This window comes from Lytechinus variegatus, chromosome 12 (assembly GCF_018143015.1).
Source record: "Lytechinus variegatus isolate NC3 chromosome 12, Lvar_3.0, whole genome shotgun sequence".
Classification (NCBI taxonomy): domain Eukaryota; kingdom Metazoa; phylum Echinodermata; class Echinoidea; order Temnopleuroida; family Toxopneustidae; genus Lytechinus; species Lytechinus variegatus.
Genome location: NC_054751.1, coordinates 29,489,220 through 29,511,083, shown reverse-complemented (window position 1 = coordinate 29,511,083; position 21,864 = coordinate 29,489,220). Strand labels below are relative to the sequence as shown.

General features: G+C 40.5%; 33 non-coding genes across 33 annotated transcripts; 20 read left to right on the top strand and 13 right to left on the bottom strand.

Moving 5' to 3' along the window:
• Nucleotides 1-5,180: 5,180 nt before the first annotated feature.
• On the top strand, nucleotides 5,181-5,253 carry TRNAI-AAU. The gene has a single exon. It is a non-coding gene; the product is annotated as a tRNA-Ile (tRNA).
• A 366-nt stretch (nucleotides 5,254-5,619) lies between these two features.
• TRNAP-UGG lies at nucleotides 5,620-5,691 on the bottom strand. Its single transcript has one exon. It is a non-coding gene; the product is annotated as a tRNA-Pro (tRNA).
• A 302-nt stretch (nucleotides 5,692-5,993) lies between these two features.
• Nucleotides 5,994-6,066, top strand: TRNAI-AAU. The gene has a single exon. It is a non-coding gene; the product is annotated as a tRNA-Ile (tRNA).
• A 281-nt stretch (nucleotides 6,067-6,347) lies between these two features.
• Nucleotides 6,348-6,420, top strand: TRNAI-AAU. Its single transcript has one exon. It is a non-coding gene; the product is annotated as a tRNA-Ile (tRNA).
• A 281-nt stretch (nucleotides 6,421-6,701) lies between these two features.
• On the top strand, nucleotides 6,702-6,774 carry TRNAI-AAU. The gene has a single exon. It is a non-coding gene; the product is annotated as a tRNA-Ile (tRNA).
• Nucleotides 6,775-7,054: 280 nt separating this feature from the next.
• TRNAI-AAU lies at nucleotides 7,055-7,127 on the top strand. The gene has a single exon. It is a non-coding gene; the product is annotated as a tRNA-Ile (tRNA).
• A 346-nt stretch (nucleotides 7,128-7,473) lies between these two features.
• TRNAI-AAU lies at nucleotides 7,474-7,546 on the top strand. Its single transcript has one exon. It is a non-coding gene; the product is annotated as a tRNA-Ile (tRNA).
• A 367-nt stretch (nucleotides 7,547-7,913) lies between these two features.
• Nucleotides 7,914-7,985, bottom strand: TRNAP-UGG. The gene has a single exon. It is a non-coding gene; the product is annotated as a tRNA-Pro (tRNA).
• Nucleotides 7,986-8,774: 789 nt separating this feature from the next.
• On the top strand, nucleotides 8,775-8,847 carry TRNAI-AAU. Its single transcript has one exon. It is a non-coding gene; the product is annotated as a tRNA-Ile (tRNA).
• Nucleotides 8,848-9,213: 366 nt separating this feature from the next.
• On the bottom strand, nucleotides 9,214-9,285 carry TRNAP-UGG. The gene has a single exon. It is a non-coding gene; the product is annotated as a tRNA-Pro (tRNA).
• A 302-nt stretch (nucleotides 9,286-9,587) lies between these two features.
• Nucleotides 9,588-9,660, top strand: TRNAI-AAU. The gene has a single exon. It is a non-coding gene; the product is annotated as a tRNA-Ile (tRNA).
• Nucleotides 9,661-10,026: 366 nt separating this feature from the next.
• On the bottom strand, nucleotides 10,027-10,098 carry TRNAP-UGG. Its single transcript has one exon. It is a non-coding gene; the product is annotated as a tRNA-Pro (tRNA).
• Nucleotides 10,099-10,389: 291 nt separating this feature from the next.
• TRNAI-AAU lies at nucleotides 10,390-10,462 on the top strand. Its single transcript has one exon. It is a non-coding gene; the product is annotated as a tRNA-Ile (tRNA).
• A 370-nt stretch (nucleotides 10,463-10,832) lies between these two features.
• Nucleotides 10,833-10,904, bottom strand: TRNAP-UGG. The gene has a single exon. It is a non-coding gene; the product is annotated as a tRNA-Pro (tRNA).
• A 292-nt stretch (nucleotides 10,905-11,196) lies between these two features.
• Nucleotides 11,197-11,269, top strand: TRNAI-AAU. Its single transcript has one exon. It is a non-coding gene; the product is annotated as a tRNA-Ile (tRNA).
• A 361-nt stretch (nucleotides 11,270-11,630) lies between these two features.
• TRNAP-UGG lies at nucleotides 11,631-11,703 on the bottom strand. Its single transcript has one exon. It is a non-coding gene; the product is annotated as a tRNA-Pro (tRNA).
• Nucleotides 11,704-12,053: 350 nt separating this feature from the next.
• Nucleotides 12,054-12,127, bottom strand: TRNAP-UGG. The gene has a single exon. It is a non-coding gene; the product is annotated as a tRNA-Pro (tRNA).
• A 357-nt stretch (nucleotides 12,128-12,484) lies between these two features.
• On the top strand, nucleotides 12,485-12,557 carry TRNAI-AAU. Its single transcript has one exon. It is a non-coding gene; the product is annotated as a tRNA-Ile (tRNA).
• Nucleotides 12,558-12,905: 348 nt separating this feature from the next.
• On the bottom strand, nucleotides 12,906-12,977 carry TRNAP-UGG. The gene has a single exon. It is a non-coding gene; the product is annotated as a tRNA-Pro (tRNA).
• Nucleotides 12,978-13,326: 349 nt separating this feature from the next.
• TRNAP-UGG lies at nucleotides 13,327-13,400 on the bottom strand. Its single transcript has one exon. It is a non-coding gene; the product is annotated as a tRNA-Pro (tRNA).
• A 356-nt stretch (nucleotides 13,401-13,756) lies between these two features.
• TRNAI-AAU lies at nucleotides 13,757-13,829 on the top strand. The gene has a single exon. It is a non-coding gene; the product is annotated as a tRNA-Ile (tRNA).
• Nucleotides 13,830-14,194: 365 nt separating this feature from the next.
• On the bottom strand, nucleotides 14,195-14,266 carry TRNAP-UGG. The gene has a single exon. It is a non-coding gene; the product is annotated as a tRNA-Pro (tRNA).
• Nucleotides 14,267-14,566: 300 nt separating this feature from the next.
• On the top strand, nucleotides 14,567-14,639 carry TRNAI-AAU. Its single transcript has one exon. It is a non-coding gene; the product is annotated as a tRNA-Ile (tRNA).
• A 279-nt stretch (nucleotides 14,640-14,918) lies between these two features.
• Nucleotides 14,919-14,991, top strand: TRNAI-AAU. The gene has a single exon. It is a non-coding gene; the product is annotated as a tRNA-Ile (tRNA).
• A 358-nt stretch (nucleotides 14,992-15,349) lies between these two features.
• On the top strand, nucleotides 15,350-15,422 carry TRNAI-AAU. The gene has a single exon. It is a non-coding gene; the product is annotated as a tRNA-Ile (tRNA).
• Nucleotides 15,423-15,834: 412 nt separating this feature from the next.
• Nucleotides 15,835-15,906, bottom strand: TRNAP-UGG. The gene has a single exon. It is a non-coding gene; the product is annotated as a tRNA-Pro (tRNA).
• A 787-nt stretch (nucleotides 15,907-16,693) lies between these two features.
• Nucleotides 16,694-16,766, top strand: TRNAI-AAU. Its single transcript has one exon. It is a non-coding gene; the product is annotated as a tRNA-Ile (tRNA).
• A 370-nt stretch (nucleotides 16,767-17,136) lies between these two features.
• On the bottom strand, nucleotides 17,137-17,208 carry TRNAP-UGG. Its single transcript has one exon. It is a non-coding gene; the product is annotated as a tRNA-Pro (tRNA).
• A 356-nt stretch (nucleotides 17,209-17,564) lies between these two features.
• On the top strand, nucleotides 17,565-17,637 carry TRNAI-AAU. The gene has a single exon. It is a non-coding gene; the product is annotated as a tRNA-Ile (tRNA).
• Nucleotides 17,638-18,005: 368 nt separating this feature from the next.
• On the bottom strand, nucleotides 18,006-18,076 carry TRNAP-UGG. The gene has a single exon. It is a non-coding gene; the product is annotated as a tRNA-Pro (tRNA).
• Nucleotides 18,077-18,433: 357 nt separating this feature from the next.
• Nucleotides 18,434-18,506, top strand: TRNAI-AAU. Its single transcript has one exon. It is a non-coding gene; the product is annotated as a tRNA-Ile (tRNA).
• Nucleotides 18,507-20,012: 1,506 nt separating this feature from the next.
• On the top strand, nucleotides 20,013-20,085 carry TRNAI-AAU. The gene has a single exon. It is a non-coding gene; the product is annotated as a tRNA-Ile (tRNA).
• A 928-nt stretch (nucleotides 20,086-21,013) lies between these two features.
• On the top strand, nucleotides 21,014-21,086 carry TRNAI-AAU. Its single transcript has one exon. It is a non-coding gene; the product is annotated as a tRNA-Ile (tRNA).
• The last annotated feature ends 778 nt before the right edge of the window (nucleotides 21,087-21,864 follow it).

Below are 21,864 nucleotides of genomic sequence, written 5' to 3'. Positions count from 1 at the left end.
GACAGAGGACCAAGGAATGACTCACAGATGGAAGGGGCACAGCAGGCTGGATTCAGCTCAACGCCCAGAGAGCAGATGAGACGATCATCTACTGCAAGACCCGGTGTTCAATTTACACCCCCACAGTTTTCCCCACATATTCAGGATGCGGGGATGGCAAATTTTGATGCTATGATTGGCAGACGACCACATCTGGTACCGGACAGATTTGATGGACGTACACCTGTCGAAGATTATTTGCATCACTTTGAGGCCTGTGCTGGAGTAAACGGATGGACAAAAAGGGAAGCAGTTCAGTTTCTTGCTGCAAGTCTGAGGGGCCCTGCTGTGAAGTTGTTGACCCAACAACCTGGAGTGGTGTTGACATACGACGAGTTGGTATACAGGCTCAGAAACAGGTTTGGCCTAGGAGGCAAAGCTGAGGTATACCTGGCGGAGTTGAGGCAACGTCGTCGCCAACGAAAGGAAAGCCTCCAGGAGTTAGGACAAAGAATACGGGAACTGTGTGGATTGGCGTATCCCGAATTTGACGAAAAGGGGCAAGATCGGCTTGCCCGAGGGCATTTCCTAGATGCCATAGTAACACCAGAAATACGAGAGGGATTGTTCCGTGCTCAACCTCGCACATTGGATGATGCTGTGGAAGCTGCTTTAAACACAGAGGCCTTTCTGAGAATGGAGGGTCAGAGGAATGAAGTGAAGCGGGCCATAAGGTACAGCCGAGCTCTGGAAGAGCAGGAGTGTGAGGTTGCAGCAGTGGAGGAAAAGCAACCAAGAAATCCAACTATCGACAAGATAGTAAAGGCTGTCATAGACGCCTTGGATGAAAGAGACAAGAAAAAGGAAACAAAAATCAGGACCAAATATCAGGAATCAAGAAAAAATGGCTTTGAGCCACAAAGAAAGAGAGAGGAACCAAATAAATCAAGGATTGATGAACAAGAGGAACAAAGATGTTTCAACTGCAATGGATTGGGGCATTGGAGGAACACCTGCCCATATCCAAAGAAAATAAAAGGAAGAACAGCAGCATTTCAAGTACCCGAAAGGGAAATGATGAACGAAATAAAAGGAAAAGAGGAACAAATCAGAGTCGGGACGACTCTAGATGGACAAGACAAGAAAGGAACAAGAGAACAAGAAACAGATGAACAAATCAGAGTCGAAACGACTCTAGATGGACAAGAGAAAAGAGGAACAAAAGGACAAGAAAAAGAGGAGCAAACAAGAGTCGGAGTGACTCTAGATGAACAAAATAAAAGAGGACAAAAGAAAGAGGAACAAACCAGAGTCGGAGCGACTCTAGATACCAAGAGAAAAGGGCTTTACCTTCAAGGCAAAGTAAATGGACAAGAATTAAAATTACTGGTCGACACTGGAGCTACCAACACTCTCATTGGAGAGAAAGTGTTTGACCAGATAGAGGAAATCAGAAGACCAGAATTACTACCAATGACAAGTGTTGTACTACAAGCAGATGGATCTCAATTGAGAATCAGAGGAAAGTCAATGTTGGAAGTGCAGATTGGAGATATAGTCGTCACTACAATGGCTACAGTGGCTAGTCTAAAGAATGAGGGCATTCTAGGGCTAGATTTCCTAGTCAAAATCAATGCTGTGTTAGACTGCCAAAAGATGGAATTGAGGACCAACTATGGCATAATTCCATGCCTAGATAGTAACGGAGAATCATTCTGCAGGAGGATAGTAGCGGGAGAAGATTATTCAATTCCTCCAGGACACGAGATGGTATTAGCAGGTAGAGTTACAGGCAGAAAAGTGTCACTAGGTGATGGATTAGTAGAACCACCTGCAAATCCAACAGAACTAATCAAGAAAGGACTCATCGTCGCCAGATCTGTTGTGAAGGCAGACGAAGATGTACTACCTGTTCGGGTTTTCAACCCAACCAAGGAACAAAGGATCATAAAGGCAGGCACTGCCATTGCTTCATTGTCAGGGCTGGAAGAAGTGAGCATGGAAATGTGCAACCCTGCCGAGCCAACTGAGACCAATACCAACAAAGACATACCAGAACATTTGAAGGACCTCTTTGTTCGCAGTACTGACGAAGTGCCAGCCCAATGCCATGATTTGACAAAAGAACTGCTGGTTGAGAATGCAGATGTTTTCTCTACAGGACCTTCGGATCTTGGACAGACCAGTTTTGTCCAACATGGCATAGATACTGGTACTGCGAAACCAATACGTCAAGCCCAGAGGAGACATCCCCTGACGCAGAGGAAAGAAACAGACGAGCAAGTAAAGAATCTACTAGCTCAAGGCCTGATAGAGCCAGTGACCATTCCATGGGCATCCAACATTGTACCGGTCAAAAAGAAAGATGGCAGACAAAGATTGTGTTTTGACTACCGTCAACTCAATGCAGAGACGATTAAAGATGCCTACCAGCTGCCTAGAATGGACGACCTTCAGGAACAGGTTGTTCAAATGGTTGAAACCATCACTGACCGGAGCTCACGGGAGAAAGCTGACTGGCAAGAAGAAGACAAGGACATACGTCCTATCTACACGGCCAAGACACTTGGCAACAGGCCTAATCAAGATGAAGCATGCACATGTTCCATGGCTTCTAGACATCTACTAGAACATTGGGATGCCTTAGAACTGAAGGAAGATTCTACATGCCGTCTTGTTCGAATAGACCCTGTGCCACCGGACCGGGAAGATAAGGAACCGCGACTGAGTCGATCTCTTAATAGGTCACTATGTCGCACTGACTCTCGCTCACCCCGTCGGTCAGAACGTGGTAGTTCGGCTCGACACTCCCATTCCCGATCACCAAGACAGAGGTCCAGGACACCACAAAAGGACATGCCTAAACCATCCATTCCAGATTGTCCAAAGTCTCCTCAACCTGACCAACCAGAAGTATCTCCAGTGCATGGTCGGAATTCTACCCCTGAACCAGAGGACCTGGACTATGATGAGAGATACGCTTTTAGGAAACTGGTGTTGGAGATTCCGCCTACCAGTGACTGGATAGATTGCACCAGTAGGAATGCTGAGACGCAGACTGACAACCCCCGCCAGAGAATCCAGGCAATGAGAACCGGCGGATCAGAAGAGAAGGTGATCCTGAACAAGTCAACCGACAGATTCCAGATTCCACCAGATGTCACCTAGCTTTGTTCGTACCACGGAGCGTTACACCACTAAGGAAGGAGAACTGTTAGAATGACGGAGGAACTCAAGAAAAAAAAGAGTCGTCTTGAACAGTATCCCTATCGTGTTCTTTATTATGTTGTTTTGTTAATACAAGGACACTATAAGAAGGCATGTCACCGTGTACTTTGGACATTATTTTTCATGCCGCATTGTTTAAGAGTTATCTTTTCGTGCTACAGTGTCTGATGTTGTGAAATGACGCTCGGGGGCCGAGCTTTGAAAAATAAGGGAGTTGTGTCACGAAATGGGTTTTATTTCGTGTTAGGAAATTATTTTTGGTTGATTTATAATGATTCTGTCGTAGCTGGTGAGATTACATGCATGTTTCTACACTAATAATGACGTAGACAAGACATTGAAAGTTATGCATGTTTTGAACCGTTTTTGTGGAATAACAATTTCCTGGAGATGTTTAACTGATTATTATGGTTATCACTAGCTTGATCTAAATAAATGCTTTAATTTGATATGTCATTCATGCATATCCGGTTTTGGAGACCAAAGTTATAGCTGTTTTAAGATTGTAACAGAGGTTAACTATAACAGATATTGTATAATTAATGCATAAGTACAGTAAGTTGGTGTACTCGTGAGGCTTTGCCGATGATCTGTTGAAATACGGCGCCCACGGGGTGCATTGCACGTAAAGTATGCAGATCGATTTGGATTCGCTATCCAATAAATAAAGTTGGTGGATGCGATCGAAATGATTTATATGATCGTTCGCATGTCTTTCCACGGGGAAACCTAGAACCCTAGGCGACGACTGTGGTTAGATTTCCTTGTATGTTGGGTCTTTTGCACGCCAGCAAGAGACTATACCAGGGCTTGCTCTTTTGGTAGTCTGGTTGGTCTGGAGGCGGACGGTTCGGAGTCTGGAGCAGACGGCTGGTGGTCCGGAGCAGACGGGTTGGTCTGAAGCGGATGGTTGCTGGTCTGAAAGCAGACGGTCGGAGGTCCGGAGCAGACAACGGGGAAAACTACAAGTAGAGCAGAGCCAACGGGTGTGGTCGTGGGAGCCTGACTGCAGAAGGACCCATACATATGGTCGAAGAACCAGACGTCGATCCGGTACTGAACAGAGGTCGCTGGTTGCAGTACGGTAACAGACGTGGTTGCGGTACTGAACAGACGTGGTTGCAGTACGGAATCAGACGTGCTTGGTTGCAGTACTGAACAGATGTCGGTGGTTGCAGTACGGACTCAGACGTGGTCGTGGTACTGAACAGACGTGGTTGCAGTGCTGAACAGACGTTGTTGCAGTACGGTATCAGACGTGGTCGTGTACTGAACAGACGTGGTTGCAGTACGGAAATTCAGACGTGGTTGCAGTACGGAAATTCAGACGTGGTTGCAGTACGGAGCAGACGTGGTTGCTGTACTGAACAGACGTAGTAGCTGGTCGTAAGCAGACGACGGAGGAAATTAACAGAGTCCATGGGTATGGTCGTAGGAGTTTAACTACAGAGAAACCCATACCTATGGTCGAGAGAGCTTAACTACAGGAATCAGATGCATATGGTCGTAGGAGCTTAACTACAGGAATCAGATGCATATGGTCGGGTGAGCTTTTGGAGCTGATAACAAAGAGTGTAGCCGTCTGGAGGTTGCCTGGTGGTGGTACTGACAGGATCGAGGCGTGTGCAAGTGTCAACTGCGGCAGTATATCTCTGCCAAACGGATCCACGACTAAAAGTTTGGAAATCGACGTGGCGACGCACCCGCCGGCGGCAGGCATCCTGACAAGAGCGAGCTGCCGGCGGACCGAACCCACGCCGCCGCCCAGCGGTTCCGTCACAATATATTATGAATTATTATCAATACAAAATTTGAAATATGTAAATGTATATCACTTGACAAATAATCCGAGCGCAAAGTGCTATACGATGGGCCTATAGCCTGAAAGGTTTGCTTCAGTTGCCAACTCTCGATATCAACATCATGATCATTTTATAATTTTCTTCAGAGTACTCCGTCTGTGAGCAGCGATCGGTCTGTTAGCTCAGTCGGCAGAGCATCGTGCTAATAACGCGAGGGTCATGAGTTCGAGCCTCATATAGACCATCAGCTGATATGTTTTTCTTATTTTTAGAGTGGGTGAATGTAGGTACTCATCTCCATAAAACGATCAAAAGATACGGAACTGGGGGGTGACGAGACCCCAGGCACCATCGACAAGGACCACTGCAATGCCTGCCACCAATACATTTTCTTTTGAACGACCATCATGATGATATATGGTATGGGAAAAGTGGGATTGTAAAAGAAAGACAAATGATGACGAAAACCCCAATTAATTCCAAATATCGAAATTCGTATTTCAAAGTTTTATAACCACATTTCCGAAATATTTGAAGTGACGAATAAATATTTCGCATGATTTTTTTGAGATCTCAGTCGATTAGACTGAGAAGAAAAAATAATACGTAGGGGCTTGTCCGGGAATCGAACCCGGGGCCTCTCGCACCCAAAGCGAGAATCATGCCACTAGACCAACAAGCCTCATCTGATTCCGATGCAAACCCAATACCCTGAAGTCCAATTCAATTTTACACCATTTCATTTAAAGATTGACATAAATATCCATGGCAACACATGACGCTAACCACCTCACCCGATATAAACTTTTAGGTTATCACATAGAATAATCAATTCTGATCGCGCTTTGCGTTCGCATTGCCTTCTTAAATATATATATTACATACATCGCATAAATGTACTCTGTGTCTCCTCTGTGTACATTTTTATCATTGATTCTCTCCCCATCATTCTACATCAGAGTACTCCCTCTGTGAGCAGCCATCGGTCTGTTAGCTCAGTCGGCAGAGCATCGTGCTAATAACGCGAGGGTCATGAGTTCGAGCCTCATATAGACCATCAGCTTCTACTTTTTTTTCTTATTTTTAGAGTGGGTGAATGTAGGTACTCATCTCCATAAAACGATCAAAAGATACGGAACTGGGGGGTGACGAGACCCCAGGCACCATCGACAAGGACCACTGCAATGCCTGCCACCAATACATTTTCTTTTGAACGACCATCATGATATATGGTATGGGAAAAGTGGGATTTAATCTGTGTCTCTTTTGGGTACATGTTTATCATTAATTCTCTCCCCATCATTCTACATCAGAGTACTCGCTCTGTGAGCAGCCATCGGTCTGTTAGCTCAGTCGGCAGAGCATCGTGCTAATAACGCGAGGGTCATGAGTTCGAGCCTCATATAGACCATCAGCTTCTACTTTTTTTTCTTATTTTTAGAGTGGGTGAATGTAGGTACTCATCTCCATAAAACGATCAAAAGATACGGAACTGGGGGGTGACGAGACCCCAGGCACCATCGACAAGGACCACTGCAATGCCTGCCACCAATACATTTTCTTTTGAACGACCATCATGATATATGGTATGGGAAAAGTGGGATTTAATCTGTGTCTCTTTTGGGTACATGTTTATCATTAATTCTCTCCCCATCATTCTACATCAGAGTACTCGCTCTGTGAGCAGCCATCGGTCTGTTAGCTCAGTCGGCAGAGCATCGTGCTAATAACGCGAGGGTCATGAGTTCGAGCCTCATATAGACCATCAGCTTCTACTTTTTTTCTTATTTTTAGAGTGGGTGAATGTAGGTACTCATCTCCATAAAACGATCAAAAGATACGGAACTGGGGGGTGACGAGACCCCAGGCACCATCGACAAGGACCACTGCAATGCCTGCCACCAATACATTTTCTTTTGAACGACCATCATGATATATGGTATGGGAAAAGTGGGATTTAATCTGTGTCTCTTTTGGGTACATGTTTATCATTAATTCTCTCCCCATCATTCTACATCAGAGTACTCTCTCTGTGAGCAGCCATCGGTCTGTTAGCTCAGTCGGCAGAGCATCGTGCTAATAACGTGAGGGTCATGAGTTCGAGCCTCATATAGACCATAAACGAATTTCCATTTTCCCATTCTTTTTGGGGTTGGATTAATATTGGCAGATGGATTGATAATGTCTATACTTCACTTCCAAATGATACAATTACAAATTAGGCGAAAGTTTATGCTGTAATGAACCTCCTGTAAGGTTCCCATAAATGAATGAATATATTATGAATTATTATAAATACAAAATTTGAAATATGTAAATGTATATCACTTGACAAATAATTCGAGCGCAAAGTGCAAAACGATGGGCCTAGCCTGAAAGGTTTGCTTCAGTTGCCAACTCTCGATCTCAACATCATGATCATTTTATAATTTTCTTCAGAGTACTCCGTCTGTGAGCAGCGATCGGTCTGTTAGCTCAGTCGGCAGAGCATCGTGCTAATAACGCGAGGGTCATGAGTTCGAGCCTCATATAGACCATCAGCTTCTACTTTTTAATCTTATTTTTAGAGTGGGTGAATGTAGGTACTCATCTCCATAAAACGATCAAAAGATACGGAACTGGGGGGTGACGAGTCCCCAGGCACAATCGACAAGGACCACTGCAATGCCTACCACCAATACATTTTCTTTTGAACGACCATCATGATGATATATGGTATGGGAAAAGTCGGATTGTAAAAGAAAGAACAATGATGACGAAAACCCCAATTAATTCCAAATATTAAGATTCGTATTTTAAAGTTTTATAACTACATTTCCAAAATGTTTAAAGTGACGAAAATATGTCGCATGATTTTTTTTGAGATCTCAGTCGATTAGACTGAGAAGGAAAAATAATGCGTAGGGGCTTGTCCGGGAATCAAACCCGGGGCCTCTCGCACCCAAAGCGAGAATCATGCCACTAGACCAACAAGCCTCATCTGATTCCGATGCAAACCCAATACCCTGAAGTCCAATTCAATTTTACACCATTTCATTTAAAGATTGACATAAATATCCATGGCAACACATGACGCTAACCACCTCACCCGATATAAACTTTTAGGTTATCAAATAGAATAATCAATTCTGGTCGCGCTTTGCGTTCGCATTGCCTGCTTAAATGAGAGCCATATCTCACAACAATTAAAAAAATCAAACAAATGAAATTTACATTTCCAAATTTTGCAACCAAATTAAATTTCCAAAATATTTGTAGAGAGGAAGAAGAAACTGCATATCATGGACAGTTTACTCTTCATCAGAAGATGGGACAGAGAAGGCAAAAGTAAAGCCAATGGGCTTGTCCGAGAATCGAACCCGGGGCCTTTCGCACCCAAAGTGAGAATCATGCCACTAGACCAACAAGCCTCATCTGATTGTAATTGCCAAACCCACTCTCCTCTTATTTTCTTCTTATTTCATTTTATTTGGTAAGCTGGGTCAGGAAAAGAAACAACTTCGACTTGATAATATGTAAGTTATTATGAAACATATTTATATCAGACATTACCCCCTTTATTTAATTATTTTTTTTGTTCGACACGATTTTTTTGTGTGTATACTTTGATATTCAGCATGCTTCATAAGCGAAATACTGGAAAATTAATAGATATATATAACATACATTGCATAAAAGTACTTTATGTCTCTTTAGTGTACATTTTTATCATTGATTCCCTCCCCATCATTCCACATGAGAGTACTCCCTCTGTGAGCAGCGATCGGTCTGTTAGCTCAGTCGGCAGAGCATCGTGCTAATAACGCGAGGGTCATGAGTTCGAGCCTCATATAGACCATCAGCTTCTACTTTTTTTCTTATTTTTAGAGTGGGTGAATGTAGGTACTCATCTCCATAAAACGATCAAAAGATACGTAACTGGGGGGTGACGAGACCCCGGGCACCATCGACAAGGACCACTGCAATGCCTGCCACCAATACATTTTCTTTTGAACGACCATCATTATATATGGTATGGGAAAAGTGGGATTGTAAAAGAAAGAACAATGATGACGAAAACCCCAATTAATTCCAAATATTAAAATTCGTATTTCAAAGTTTTATAACCACATTTCCAAAATATTTGAAGTGACGAATAGTTATGTTGCATAATTTTTTTTTGAGATCTCAGTCGATTAGACTGAGAAGGAAAAATAATGCGTAGGGGCTTGTCCGGGAATCGAACCCGGGGCCTCTCGCACCCAAAGCGAGAATCATGCCACTAGACCAACAAGCCTCATCTGATCCCGATGCAAACCCAATACCCTGAAGTCCAATTCAAATTTACACCATTTCATTTAAAGATTGACATAAATATCCATGGCAACACATGACGCTAACCACCTCACCCGATATAAACTTTTAGGTTATCACATAGAATAATCAATTCTGATCGCCCTTTGCGTTCGCATTGCCTTCTTATATAAATATATTACATACATCGCATAAATGTACTCTGTTTCTCCTCTGTGTACATTTTTATCATTGATTCTCTCCCCATCATTCTACATCAGAGTACTCCCTCTGTGAGCAGCGATCGGTCTGTTAGCTCAGTCGGCAGAGCATCGTGCTAATAACGCGAGGGTCATGAGTTCGAGCCTCATATAGACCATCAGCTTCTACTTTTTTTCTTATTTTTAGAGTGGGTGAATGTAGGTACTCATCTCCATAAAACGATCAAAAGATACGGAACTGGGGGGTGACGAGACCCCAGGCACCATCGACAAGGACCACTGCAATGCCTGCCACCAATACATTTTCTTTTGAACGACCATCATTATATATGGTATGGGAAAAGTGGGATTGTAAAAGAAAGAACAATGATGACGAAAACCCCAATTAATTCCAAATATTAAAATTCGTATTTCAAAGTTTTATAACCACATTTCCAAAATATTTGAAGTAACGAATAGTTATGTTGCATAATTTTTTTTTGAGATCTCAGTCGATTAGACTGAGAAGGAAAAATAATGCGTAGGGGCTTGTCCGGGAATCGAACCCGGGGCCTCTCGCACCCAAAGCGAGAATCATGCCACTAGACCAACAAGCCTCATCTGATTCTCTGTGCCAAACCTCCTCTGCTCTTATTTTCTTCTTGTTTCATTTTATTTGGTAAGTGGGTCAGGAAAATAAACCACTTCGACTTGATAATGTGTAAGTTAGCATAAAAAATATTTATATAAGACAAAGTATATCAAGTAATGCAAACACGAAGCGTGAGCTTACCCTTTTCCTACACGATGGGCTTAACCTGAAAGGTTTGCTTTTTTCCAAGTCTCAGTCTCAACATCATGATCATTTGATAATTTTCTTCAGAATACTCCCTCCATGAGCAGCGAACGGTCTGTTAGCTCAGTCGGCAGAGCATCGTGCTAATAACGCGAGGGTCATGAGTTCGAGCCTCATATAGACCATCAGCTTCTACTTTTTTCTTATTTTTAGAGTGGGTAATTGTAGGTCCTCATCTCCAAAAAACTATCAAAAGATGCGGAACTGGGGGGGGGGGGGGGTGACGAGACCCAAGGCACCATCGACAAGGACCACTGCAATGCCTGCCACCAATACATTTTCTTTTGAACGACCATCATGATATATGGTATGGGAAAAGTGGGATTGTAAAAGAAAGATGGGGATGAAAACCCCAATTGATTCCAAATATCAAAATTCGTATTTCAAAGTTTTATAACCACATTAAAAAAAAACATTTGAAGTGACGAATACGTATGTCGCATGGTTTTTTTGGAGATCTCAGTCGACTAGATTGAGAAGGAAAATAATGAGTAGGGGCTTGTCCGGGAATCGAACCCGGGGCCTCTCGCACCCAAAGCGAGAATCATGCCACTAGACCAACAAGCCTCACCTGATTCTCTGTGCCAAACCTCCTCTGCTCTTATTTTCTTCTCGTTTTATATCATTTGGTAAGTGGTTCAGGAAAATAAACCACTTCGACTTGATAATGTATTAGTTAGTATGAAAAAATATTTATATGAGACAAAGTATATCAAGTAATGCAAACACGAAGCGTGAGCTTACCCTTTTCCTACACGATGGGCTTAACCTGAAAGGTTTGCTTTTTTCCAAGTCTCAGTCTCAACATCATGATCATTTGATAATTTTCTTCAGAGTACTCCCTCCATGAGCAGCGAACGGTCTGTTAGCTCAGTCGGCAGAGCATCGTGCTAATAACGCGAGGGTCATGAGTTCGAGCCTCATATAGACCATCAGCTTCTACTTTTTTTATCTTTAGAGTGGGTGAATGTAGGTACTCATCTCCATAAAACGATCAAAAAATACGGAACTGGGGGGTGACGAGACCCCGGGCACCATCGACAAGGACCACTGCAATGCCTGCCACCAATACATTTTCTTTTGAACGACCATCATTATATATGGTATGGGAAAAGTGGGATTGTAAAAGAAAGAACAATGATGACGAAACCCCCAATTAATTCCAAATATTAAAATTCGTATTTCAAAGTTTTATAACCACATTTCCAAAATATTTGAAGTAAGGAATAGATAGGTCGTACAATTTATTTGGACGATCTCAGTCGATTAGAATGAGAAGGACAAATAATGCGTAGGTTCTTGTCCGGGAATCGAACCCGGGCCTCTCGCACCCAAAGCGAGAATCATGCCACTAGACCAACAACCCTCATCTGATTCCGATGCACACCCAATACCCTGAACTCCAATTCAATTTTATACCATTTTATTCAAAGATTGACATAAATGTCTTTGGCACCGCATGACGCTTACCACCTCATCCGATATAAACTTTTAGGTTATCACATAGAATAATGAATTCTGGTCTTGCTTTGCGTTCGCATTGCCTGCTTAAATGAAAACCATATCTCACAGTAAATAAAAATTAAAATATGGAATTTACATTTCCAAATTTTGCAACCAATTAAATTTCCAAAATATTTGAAGAGACGAGGAGCCATCCAATCATGGAAAGTTTCTCATCAGGAGGTTAGACAGAGAAGGAAAAATATAATGCCAAGGTGTTTATCCGGGAATCGAACCCGGGGCCTCTCGCACCCAAAGCGAGAATCATGCCACTAGACCAACAAGCCTCACTTGATTTTTATGCCAAACCTCCTCTGCTCTTATTTTCTTCTTGTTTCATTTTATTTGGTAAGCTGGGTCAGGAAAAGAAACAACTTCGACTTGATAGTATGTAAGTTATTATAAAACATATTTATATCAGACATTACCCCCTTTATTTAATTACTTTTTTTTTGTTCGACACGATTTTTTTTGTGTGTATACTTTGATATTCAGCATGCTTCATAAGCGAAATACTGGTAAATTAATAGATATATATAACATACATTGCATAAAAGTACTTTATGTCTCTTTAGTGTACATTTTTATCATTAATTCTCTCCCCATCATTCTACATCAGAGTACTCGCTCTGTGAGCAGACATCGGTCTGTTAGCTCAGTCGGCAGAGCATCGTGCTAATAACGCGAGGGTCATGAGTTCGAGCCTCATATAGACCATCAGCTTCTACTTTTTTTTATTTTTAGAGTGGGTGAATGTAGGTACTCATCTCCATAAAACGATCAAAAGATACGGAACTGGGGGGTGACGAGACCCCGGGCACCATCGACAAGGAACACTGCAATGCCTGCCACCAATACATTTTCTTTTGAACGACCATCATGATGATATATGGTATGGGAAAAGTCGGATTGTAAAAGAAAGACAAATGATGACGAAAACCCCAATTAATTCCAAATATCGAAATTCGTATAAATTTCCGAAATATTTGAAATGATGAATAGATATTTCGCATGATTTTTTTGAGATCTCAGTCGATTAGACTGAGAAGAAAAAATAATACGTAGGGGCTTGTCCGGGAATCGAACCCGGGGCCTCTCGCACCCAAAGCGAGAATCATGCCACTAGACCAACAAGCCTCATCTGATTCCGATGCAAACCCAATACCCTGAAGTCCAATTCAATTTACACCATTTCATTTAAAGATTGACATAAATATCCATGGCAACACATGACGCTAACCACCTCACCCGATATAAACTTTTAGGGTATCACATAGAATAATCAATTCTGATCGCGCTTTGCGTTCGCATTGCCTGCTTAAATGAAAACCATATCTCACAATAATTAAAAATTAAAATATGGAATTTACATTTCCAAATTTTGCAACCAATTAAATTTCCAAAATATTTGAAGAGACGAGGAGCCATCCAATCATGGAAAGTTTCTCATCAGGAGGTTAGACAGAGAAGGAAAAATATAATGCCAAGGTGCTTATCCGGGAATCGAACCCGGGGCCTCTCGCACCCAAAGCGAGAATCATGCCACTAGACCAACAAGCCTCACTTGATTTTTATGCCAAATCTCCTCTGCTCTTATTTTCTTCTTGTTTCATTTTATTTGGTAAGCTGGGTCAGGAAAAGAAACAACTTCGACTTGATAGTATGTAAGTTATTATAAAACATATTTATATCAGACATTACCCCCTTTATTTAATTACTTTTTTTTTGTTCGACACGATTTTTTTGTGTGTATACTTTAATATTCAGCATGCTTCATAAGCGAAATACTGGTAAATTAATAGATATATATAACATACATTGCATAAAAGTACTTTATGTCTCTTTAGTGTACATTTTTATCATTGATTCTCTCCCCATCATTCCACATGAGAGTACTCCCTCTGTGAGCAGCGATCGGTCTGTTAGCTCAGTCGGCAGAGCATCGTGCTAATAACGCGAGGGTCATGAGTTCGAGCCTCATATAGACCATCAGCTTCTACTTTTTTTCTTATTTTTAGAGTGGGTGAATGTAGGTACTCATCTCCATAAAACGATCAAAAGATACGGAACTGGGGGTGACGAGACCCCAGGCACCATCGACAAGGACCACTGCAATGCCTGCCACCAATACATTTTCTTTTGAACGACCATCATGATGATATATGGTATGGGAAAAGTCGGATTGTAAAAGAAAGACAAATGATGACGAAAACCCCAATTAATTCCAAATATCGAAATTCGTATTTCAAAGTTTTATAACCACATTTCCGAAATATTTGAAATGACGAATAGATATTTCGCATGATTTTTTGAGATCTCAGTCGATTAGACTGAGAAGGAAAAATAATACGTAGGGGCTTGTCCGGGAATTGAACCCGGGGCCTCTCGCACCCAAAGCGAGAATCATGCCACTAGACCAACAAGCCTCATCTGATCCCGATGCAAACTAAATACCCCGAAGTCAAATTCAAATTTACAACATTTCATATATAGAATGACATAAATGTCCATGGCAACACATGACGCTAACCTCCTCACCCGATATAAACTTTAAGGTTATCACATAGAATAATGAATTCTGATCGCGCTTCGCGTTCGCATTGCCTTCTTAAATATATATTACACACATCGCATAAATGTACTCTGTGTCTCCTCTGTGTACATTTTTTATCATTGATTCTCTCCCATCATTCTACATCAGAGTACACCGTCTGTGAGCAGCGATCGGTCTGTTAGCTCAGTCGGCAGAGCATCGTGCTAATAACGCGAGGGTCATGAGTTCGAGCCTCATATAGACCATCAGCTGCTATTTTTTTCTTATTTTTGGAGTGGGTGAATGTAGGTACTCATCTCCATAAAACGATCAAAAGATACGGAACTGGGGGGTGACGAGACCCCAGGCACCATCGACAAGGACCACTGCAATGCCTGCCACCAATACATTTTCTTTTGAACGACCATCATGATATATGGTATGGGAAAAGTGGGATTTAATCTGTGTCTCTTTTGGGTACATGTTTATCATTAATTCTCTCCCCATCATTCTACATCAGAGTACTCGCTCTGTGAGCAGACATCGGTCTGTTAGCTCAGTCGGCAGAGCATCGTGCTAATAACGCGAGGGTCATGAGTTCGAGCCTCATATAGACCATAAGCGAATTTCCATTTTCGAATTCTTTTTGGGGTTGGATCGGGGATTGGATTAATATTGGCAGATGGATTGATAATGTCTATACTTCACTTCCAAATGATACAATTACAAATTAGGCGAAAGTTTATGCTGTAATGAACCTCCTGTAAGGTTCCGATAAATGAATGAATATATTATGAATTATTATAAATACAAAATTTGAAATATGTAAATGTATATCACTTGACAAATAATTCGAGCGCAAAGTGCAAAACGATGGGCCTAGCCTGAAAGGTTTGCTTCAGTTGCCAACTCTCGATCTCAACATCATGATCATCTTATAATTTTCTTCAGAGTACTCCGTCTGTGAGCAGCGATCGGTCTGTTAGCTCAGTCGGCAGAGCATCGTGCTAATAACGCGAGGGTCATGAGTTCGAGCCTCATATAGACCATCAGCTGATATGTTTTTCTTATTTTTGGAGTGGGTGAATGTAGGTACTCATCTCCATAAAACGATCAAAAGATACGGAACTGGGGGGTGACGAGACCCCAGGCACCATCGACAAGGAACACTGCAATGCCTGCCACCAATACATTTTCTTTTGAACGACCATCATGATATATGGTATGGGAAAAGTGGGATTTAATCTGTGTCTCTTTTGGGTACATGTTTATCATTAATTCTCTCCCCATCATTCTACATCAGAGTACTCGCTCTGTGAGCAGACATCGGTCTGTTAGCTCAGTCGGCAGAGCATCGTGCTAATAACCACATTTCCAAAATATTTGAAGTGACGAATAAATATATCGCATGATTTTTTGGAGATCTCAGTCGACTAGATTGAGAAGGAAAATAATGAGTAGGGGCTTGTCCGGGAATCGAACCCGGGGCCTCTCGCACCCAAAGCGAGAATCATGCCACTAGACCAACAAGCCTCATCTGATTCCGATGCAAACCCAATACCCTGAAGTCCAATTCAATTTTACACCATTTCATTTAAAGATTGACATAAATATCCATGGCAACACATGACGCTAACCACCTCACCCGATATAAACTTTTAGGTTATCAAATAGAATAATCAATTCTGGTCGCGCTTTGCGTTCGCATTGCCTGCTTAAATGAGAGCCATATCTTACAACAATTAAAAAAATCAAACAAATGAAATTTACATTTCCAAATTTTGCAACCAAATTAAATTTCCAAAATATTTGTAGAGAGGAAGAAGAAACTGCATATCATGGACAGTTTACTCTTCATCAGGAGATGGGATAGAGAAGGCAAAAGTAAAGCCAATGGGCTTGTCCGAGAATCGAACCCGGGGCCTTTCGCACCCAAAGTGAGAATCATGCCACTAGACCAACAAGCCTCATCTGATTGTAATTGCCAAACCTACTCTCCTCTTATTTTCTTCTTATTTCATTTTATTTGGTAAGCTGGGTCAGGAAAAGAAACAACTTCGACTTGATAATATGTAAGTTATTATGAAACATATTTATATCAGACATTACCCCCTTTATTTAATTACTTTTTTGTTCGACACGATTTTTTGTGTGGATACTTTGATATTCATCATGCTTCATAAGCGAAATACTGGTAAATTAATAGATATATTTAACATACATCGCATAAACGTACTCTATGTCTCTTTAGTGTACATTTTTATCATTGATTCTCTCCCCATCATTCCACATGAGAGTACTCCCTCTGTGAGCAGCGATCGGTCTGTTAGCTCAGTCGGCAGAGCATCGTGCTAATAACGCGAGGGTCATGAGTTCGAGCCTCATATAGACCATCAGCTTCTACTTTTTTTTCTTATTTTTAGAGTGGGCGAATTTCGATACTCATCTCCAAAAAAAACTATCAAAAGATACGGAACTAGGGCGTGACGAGACCCCGGGCACCATCGACAAGGACCACTGCAATGCCTGCCACCAATACATTTTCTTTTGAACGACCATCATTATATTTTATAAAAGAAAAGTGGGATTGTAAAAGAAAGAACAATGATGACGAAAACCCCAATTAATTCCAAATATTAAAATTCGTATTTCAAAAGTTTTATAACCACATTTCCAAAATATTTCAAGTGACGAATGAATATGTCGCATGATTTTTTTGAAGATCTCAGTCGATTAGACTGAGATGGAAAAAATAATGCGTAGGGGCTTGTCCGGGAATCGAACCCGGGGCCTCTCGCACCCAAAGCGAGAATCATGCCACTAGACCAACAAGCCTCATCTGATTCTAAGTGCCAAACCTACTCTCCTCTTATTTTCTCTTGTTTTATTTTATTTGGTAAGCTGGGTCAGGAAAAAAACAACTTCGACTTGATAATATGTAAGTTATTATAAAACATATTTATATCAGACATTTCCCCCTTTATTTAATAATATTTTTTTTTGTTCGACACGATTTTTTTTGGTATATACTTTGATATTCAGCATGCTTCATGAGCGAAATATTGGTAAATTAATAGATATATATTACATACATCGCATAAAAGTACTCTATGTCTGTTTAGTGTACATTTTTATCATTGATTCTCTCCCCATCATTCCGCATGAGAGTACTCCCTCTGTGAGCAGCCATCGGTCTGTTAGCTCAGTCGGCAGAGCATCGTGCTAATAACGCGAGGATCATGAGTTCGAGCCTCATATAGACCATCAGCTTCTCCTTTTTTCTTCATTTTTAGAGTGGGCGAATGTAGGTACTCATCTCCAAAAAACTATCAAAAGATACGGAACTGGGGGGTGACGAGACCCCGGGCACCATCGACAAGGACCACTACAATGCCTTCCACCAATACATTTTCTTTTGAACGACCATCATGATATATCGTATGGAAAAGTGGGATTGTAAAAGAAAGAACAATGATGACGAAACCCCAATTCATTCCAAATATTTCAAAATTCGTATTTCAAAGTTTTATAACCACATTAAAAAAAAAAACATTTGAAGTGACGAATAAATATGTCGCATGATTTTTTTGGAGATCTCAGTCGACTAGATTGAGAAGGTAAATAATGAGTAGGGGCTTGTTCGGGAATCGAACCCGGGCCTCTCGCACCCAAAGCGAGAATCATGCCACTAGACCAACAAGCCTCATCTGATTGTAATTGCCAAACCAAATCTCCTCTTATTTTCTTCTTGTTTCATTTTATTTGGTAAGCTGGGTCAGGAAAAGAAACAACTTCGACTTGATAATATGTAAGTTATTATAAAACATATTTATATCAGACATTACCCCCTTTATTTACTTACTTTTTTTGTTCGACACGATTTTTTTTTGTGTGTATACTATGATATTCAGCATGCTTCATAAGCGAAATACTGGTAAATTAATAGATATATATTACATACATCGCATAAAAGTACTCTATGTCTCTTTTGTGAATATTTTTATCATTGATTCTCTCCCCATCATTCCACATGAGAGTACTCCCTCTGTGAGCAGCGATCGGTCTGTTAGCTCAGTCGGCAGAGCATCGTGCTAATAACGCGAGGGTCATGAGTTCGAGCCTCATATAGACCATCAGCTTCTACTATTTTTCTTATTTTTAGCGTGGGTGAATGTAGGTACTCATCTCCATAAAACGATCAAAAGATACGGAACTGGGGGGGGGGGGGGGTGACGAGACCCCAGGCACCATCGACAAGGACCACTGCAATGCGTGCCACCAATAATTTTTCTTTTGAACGGCCATCATTTTTTTGCAGGATTTTCTGCATTTATTGAAATAATATACAAAACAAATGAACAATGCTTGAGACATAATATAGCATAAAGTACATAACCAAGTGAAATCTTATATGTAGTGACTGTAGAAAGACATGAATACATTGAATATATATATATATATATTGAGTAAAATGCAGAGGCAAATTATATAAGCAAATATATGCTTGAAGCATAGCAGCCAAAATTATATATGGTATGGGAAAAGTGGGATTGTAAAAGAAAGAACAATGATGACGAAAACCCCAATTAATTCCAAATATTAAAATTCGTATTTCAAAGTTTATAACCACATTTCCAAAATTTTTAAGTGACGAATAGGTATGTCGCATGATTTTTTGAGATCCTAGTCGATTAGACTGAGAAGGAAAAATAATGCGTATAATCGTGCCACTAGACCAACAAGCCTCATCTGATTCTAATGCGAACAAAATATCTTCATATCTGATTCGATTCAGGAACCAATTTTCAAGGTTGACATAAATATCCCTGCCAACGCGAGACGATGTAGGCACCCCCCCCATTTGAAAATAAGAGTTACAGAATTATGAATTTTGATCGCGCTTTGCGTTTGAATTGCTTGTTAGGAACATCCTTTTCTAGAGCATGAATAATGCTGAACCCGCTTTCAAGTCAATATTTTTTCCCCCCTCAATGAGATTTCACTGGTTTTGTTTAGGTATAGGCCTACATCGTGTTCATGTTCATGATGGTTGCAAACATTGCTTTAACGTTCATTTCGGGTGAGTAATATCAAAATATTTTCACCTCTCATGAGATATTCCGTGAGTAGAGAAAGTCTTTAAATATCCCGTTTTTTAGGTCTGAATATCAAGCGCGAGCTAACATTTTGGACATGCTTGTTTGAAAACGGGAGGTGTTTAAGCAGCAGTTTGATTCTTGAAATGGATTGGAATATCACTTAATGGATCATTCGTGCGCGAAGCGCAAACTATATTTTGCTGTTAGGCCGATATTAATTGTAGTGACATGAAACGTTTGTCTTTTTGCAAATATCCTCTGCTCTTATTTCCTCCTTGTTTCATTTTATTTTAGAAGTGGGTCAAGAAAAGAAACAATTTTAACTTAAAATCTGTAAGTTAGAATGATTAAGCATTATCTGAGACAATAATCCCCCATTTATGCAATTGCTTTTGTCATGACAAAGGTGTGTGTTGCAGCTGGTAAGTCAATAAAGACATCACACAAAATGTCCTCGATGTCTCTTTGGGTATATCATTTAATCCTTTCTATACCGGCTTATCTTTCAAAACCAGGGTATTATATCGATGGGTATAGAACGGTCTGTTAGCTCAGTCGGCAGAGCATCGTGCTAATAACGCGAGGGTCATGAGTTCGAGCCTCATATAGACCAATATCTCCCATTTTTTTCTTTTTTACGACTGGGTGATTGTTGGTAGTACTTTACATTAAAAAAAACCGAGAGATATGGAACCGGGGTGCCGCTATGCATACATTGCTTGCCGCCTTTTATTTTTTAAACTACTACCATCTTTTTATGGTGCGTGAAAAGTGGGAAATGTATTTAATACTAATAATGATAATAATAACAACAACAACAACGATGATGATGATAATAATAACAATAATTATAATAACAATAATAACATCGTGTTCATGTTAATGATGTTGCAAACATTGCTTAAAACGTTCATTTTCTGGTGAGTAATAACAAAATATTTTCACCTCGCATTAGACCTTGTCTGTGATTAAAGAAAGTCTTTAAATATCCCTTTCTTTAGATCTGAATATCAAGCGCGAGCTAACAATTTGGACATACTTACTTGCAAACCTGGACATTTTTAAGCAGCAGTTTAATTCATGAAAGGGATTGGAATATCACTCAACGGATAGCTCATGCGCGAAGCGCAAGCTATATTTTGTTGATAGGCCTATATGTACTGTAGTGATATGAAACATTTGCTACATGTATTTGCAAATATCCTCTGCTCTTATTTTCTTCGTGTTTCATTTCATTTGATAAGTGAGTCAGGAAAATAAACAACTTCGACTAACAATCTGTAAGTTACTATGACAAGACTTATCTAAGACAATATTCCCCAATTCATGCAATTTATTTAATCGTGATTTTTTTTCAACGAGGTACGTATGTTTTTGTTTTATGTGTGAAAAAGTGTGTGTTGTAACTGGTATGTCAATAGAGACTTAATGTTATATACATCACACAAACTGTCCTCGCTGTCTCTTTTGGTATATCATTTAATCCTTTCTATACCGGCTTATCTTTCAAAACCAGGGTATTATAACGATGGGTAGAGAACGGTCTGTTAGCTCAGTCGGCAAAGCATCGTACTAATAACGCGAGGGTCATGAGTTCGAGCCTCATATAGACCATTATCTCCCATTTTTTATAGACTAGGTGATTGTTGGTAGTACTTTACATAAAATGACCGAAAGATACACTTTAAAAAATGTTGGATGAAATTTTAACCAGGGTTGTTTTGCAGGAAGAATATTGTCCAGTAAGGTTAAAAAATAAGCCGCAATTACTTTAGATTGGGCAAAATTTTCATCACACTGGATAAATAAAAGTGCCCAAAAGAAATGCCCAATGTTGATTGGACGCATAATTACCATAATGGAGCATTTTACCCAATCTTTTTTAGAGTTTATGGAACCGGAGTTCCCCCACACATTACCGACCGCCCATACTTTAATTTTTCAAATTACGACCATCTTACTTGATATGGTGCATGAAAAGTTGGAAATGCATAATAATAGTGATACTTATTAACTAAGATGATGTTTGGTCTCAAAAGCCCCCTATAATTTAAAAATAAAATTCATATTTCAAAGTTCTGTATAAACATAATGTTAATGTATGAAAGTGTAACTTTTTATGAGATCTCTCGTCGATAATAGACCTATACGAGACGGTAATACAAAATGGCTTGTCCGAGAATCGAACCCTGGGCCTCTCGCACCCAAAGCGAGAACAGGCGCGCCGGAACACTTCAGTTTTTTGGGGGTAAAATCCCGAAGGGGGCACAATATTTTTGACAGCGTGAGATACCAAAGCGATCGAGCGGGAGAGGGTGTGGGACCCCCCAAGGTAAGGACTTTGTGTAAAAATGGAGTATAAAAGTTGCGTTTTTAAGAGCATTCAAAAATA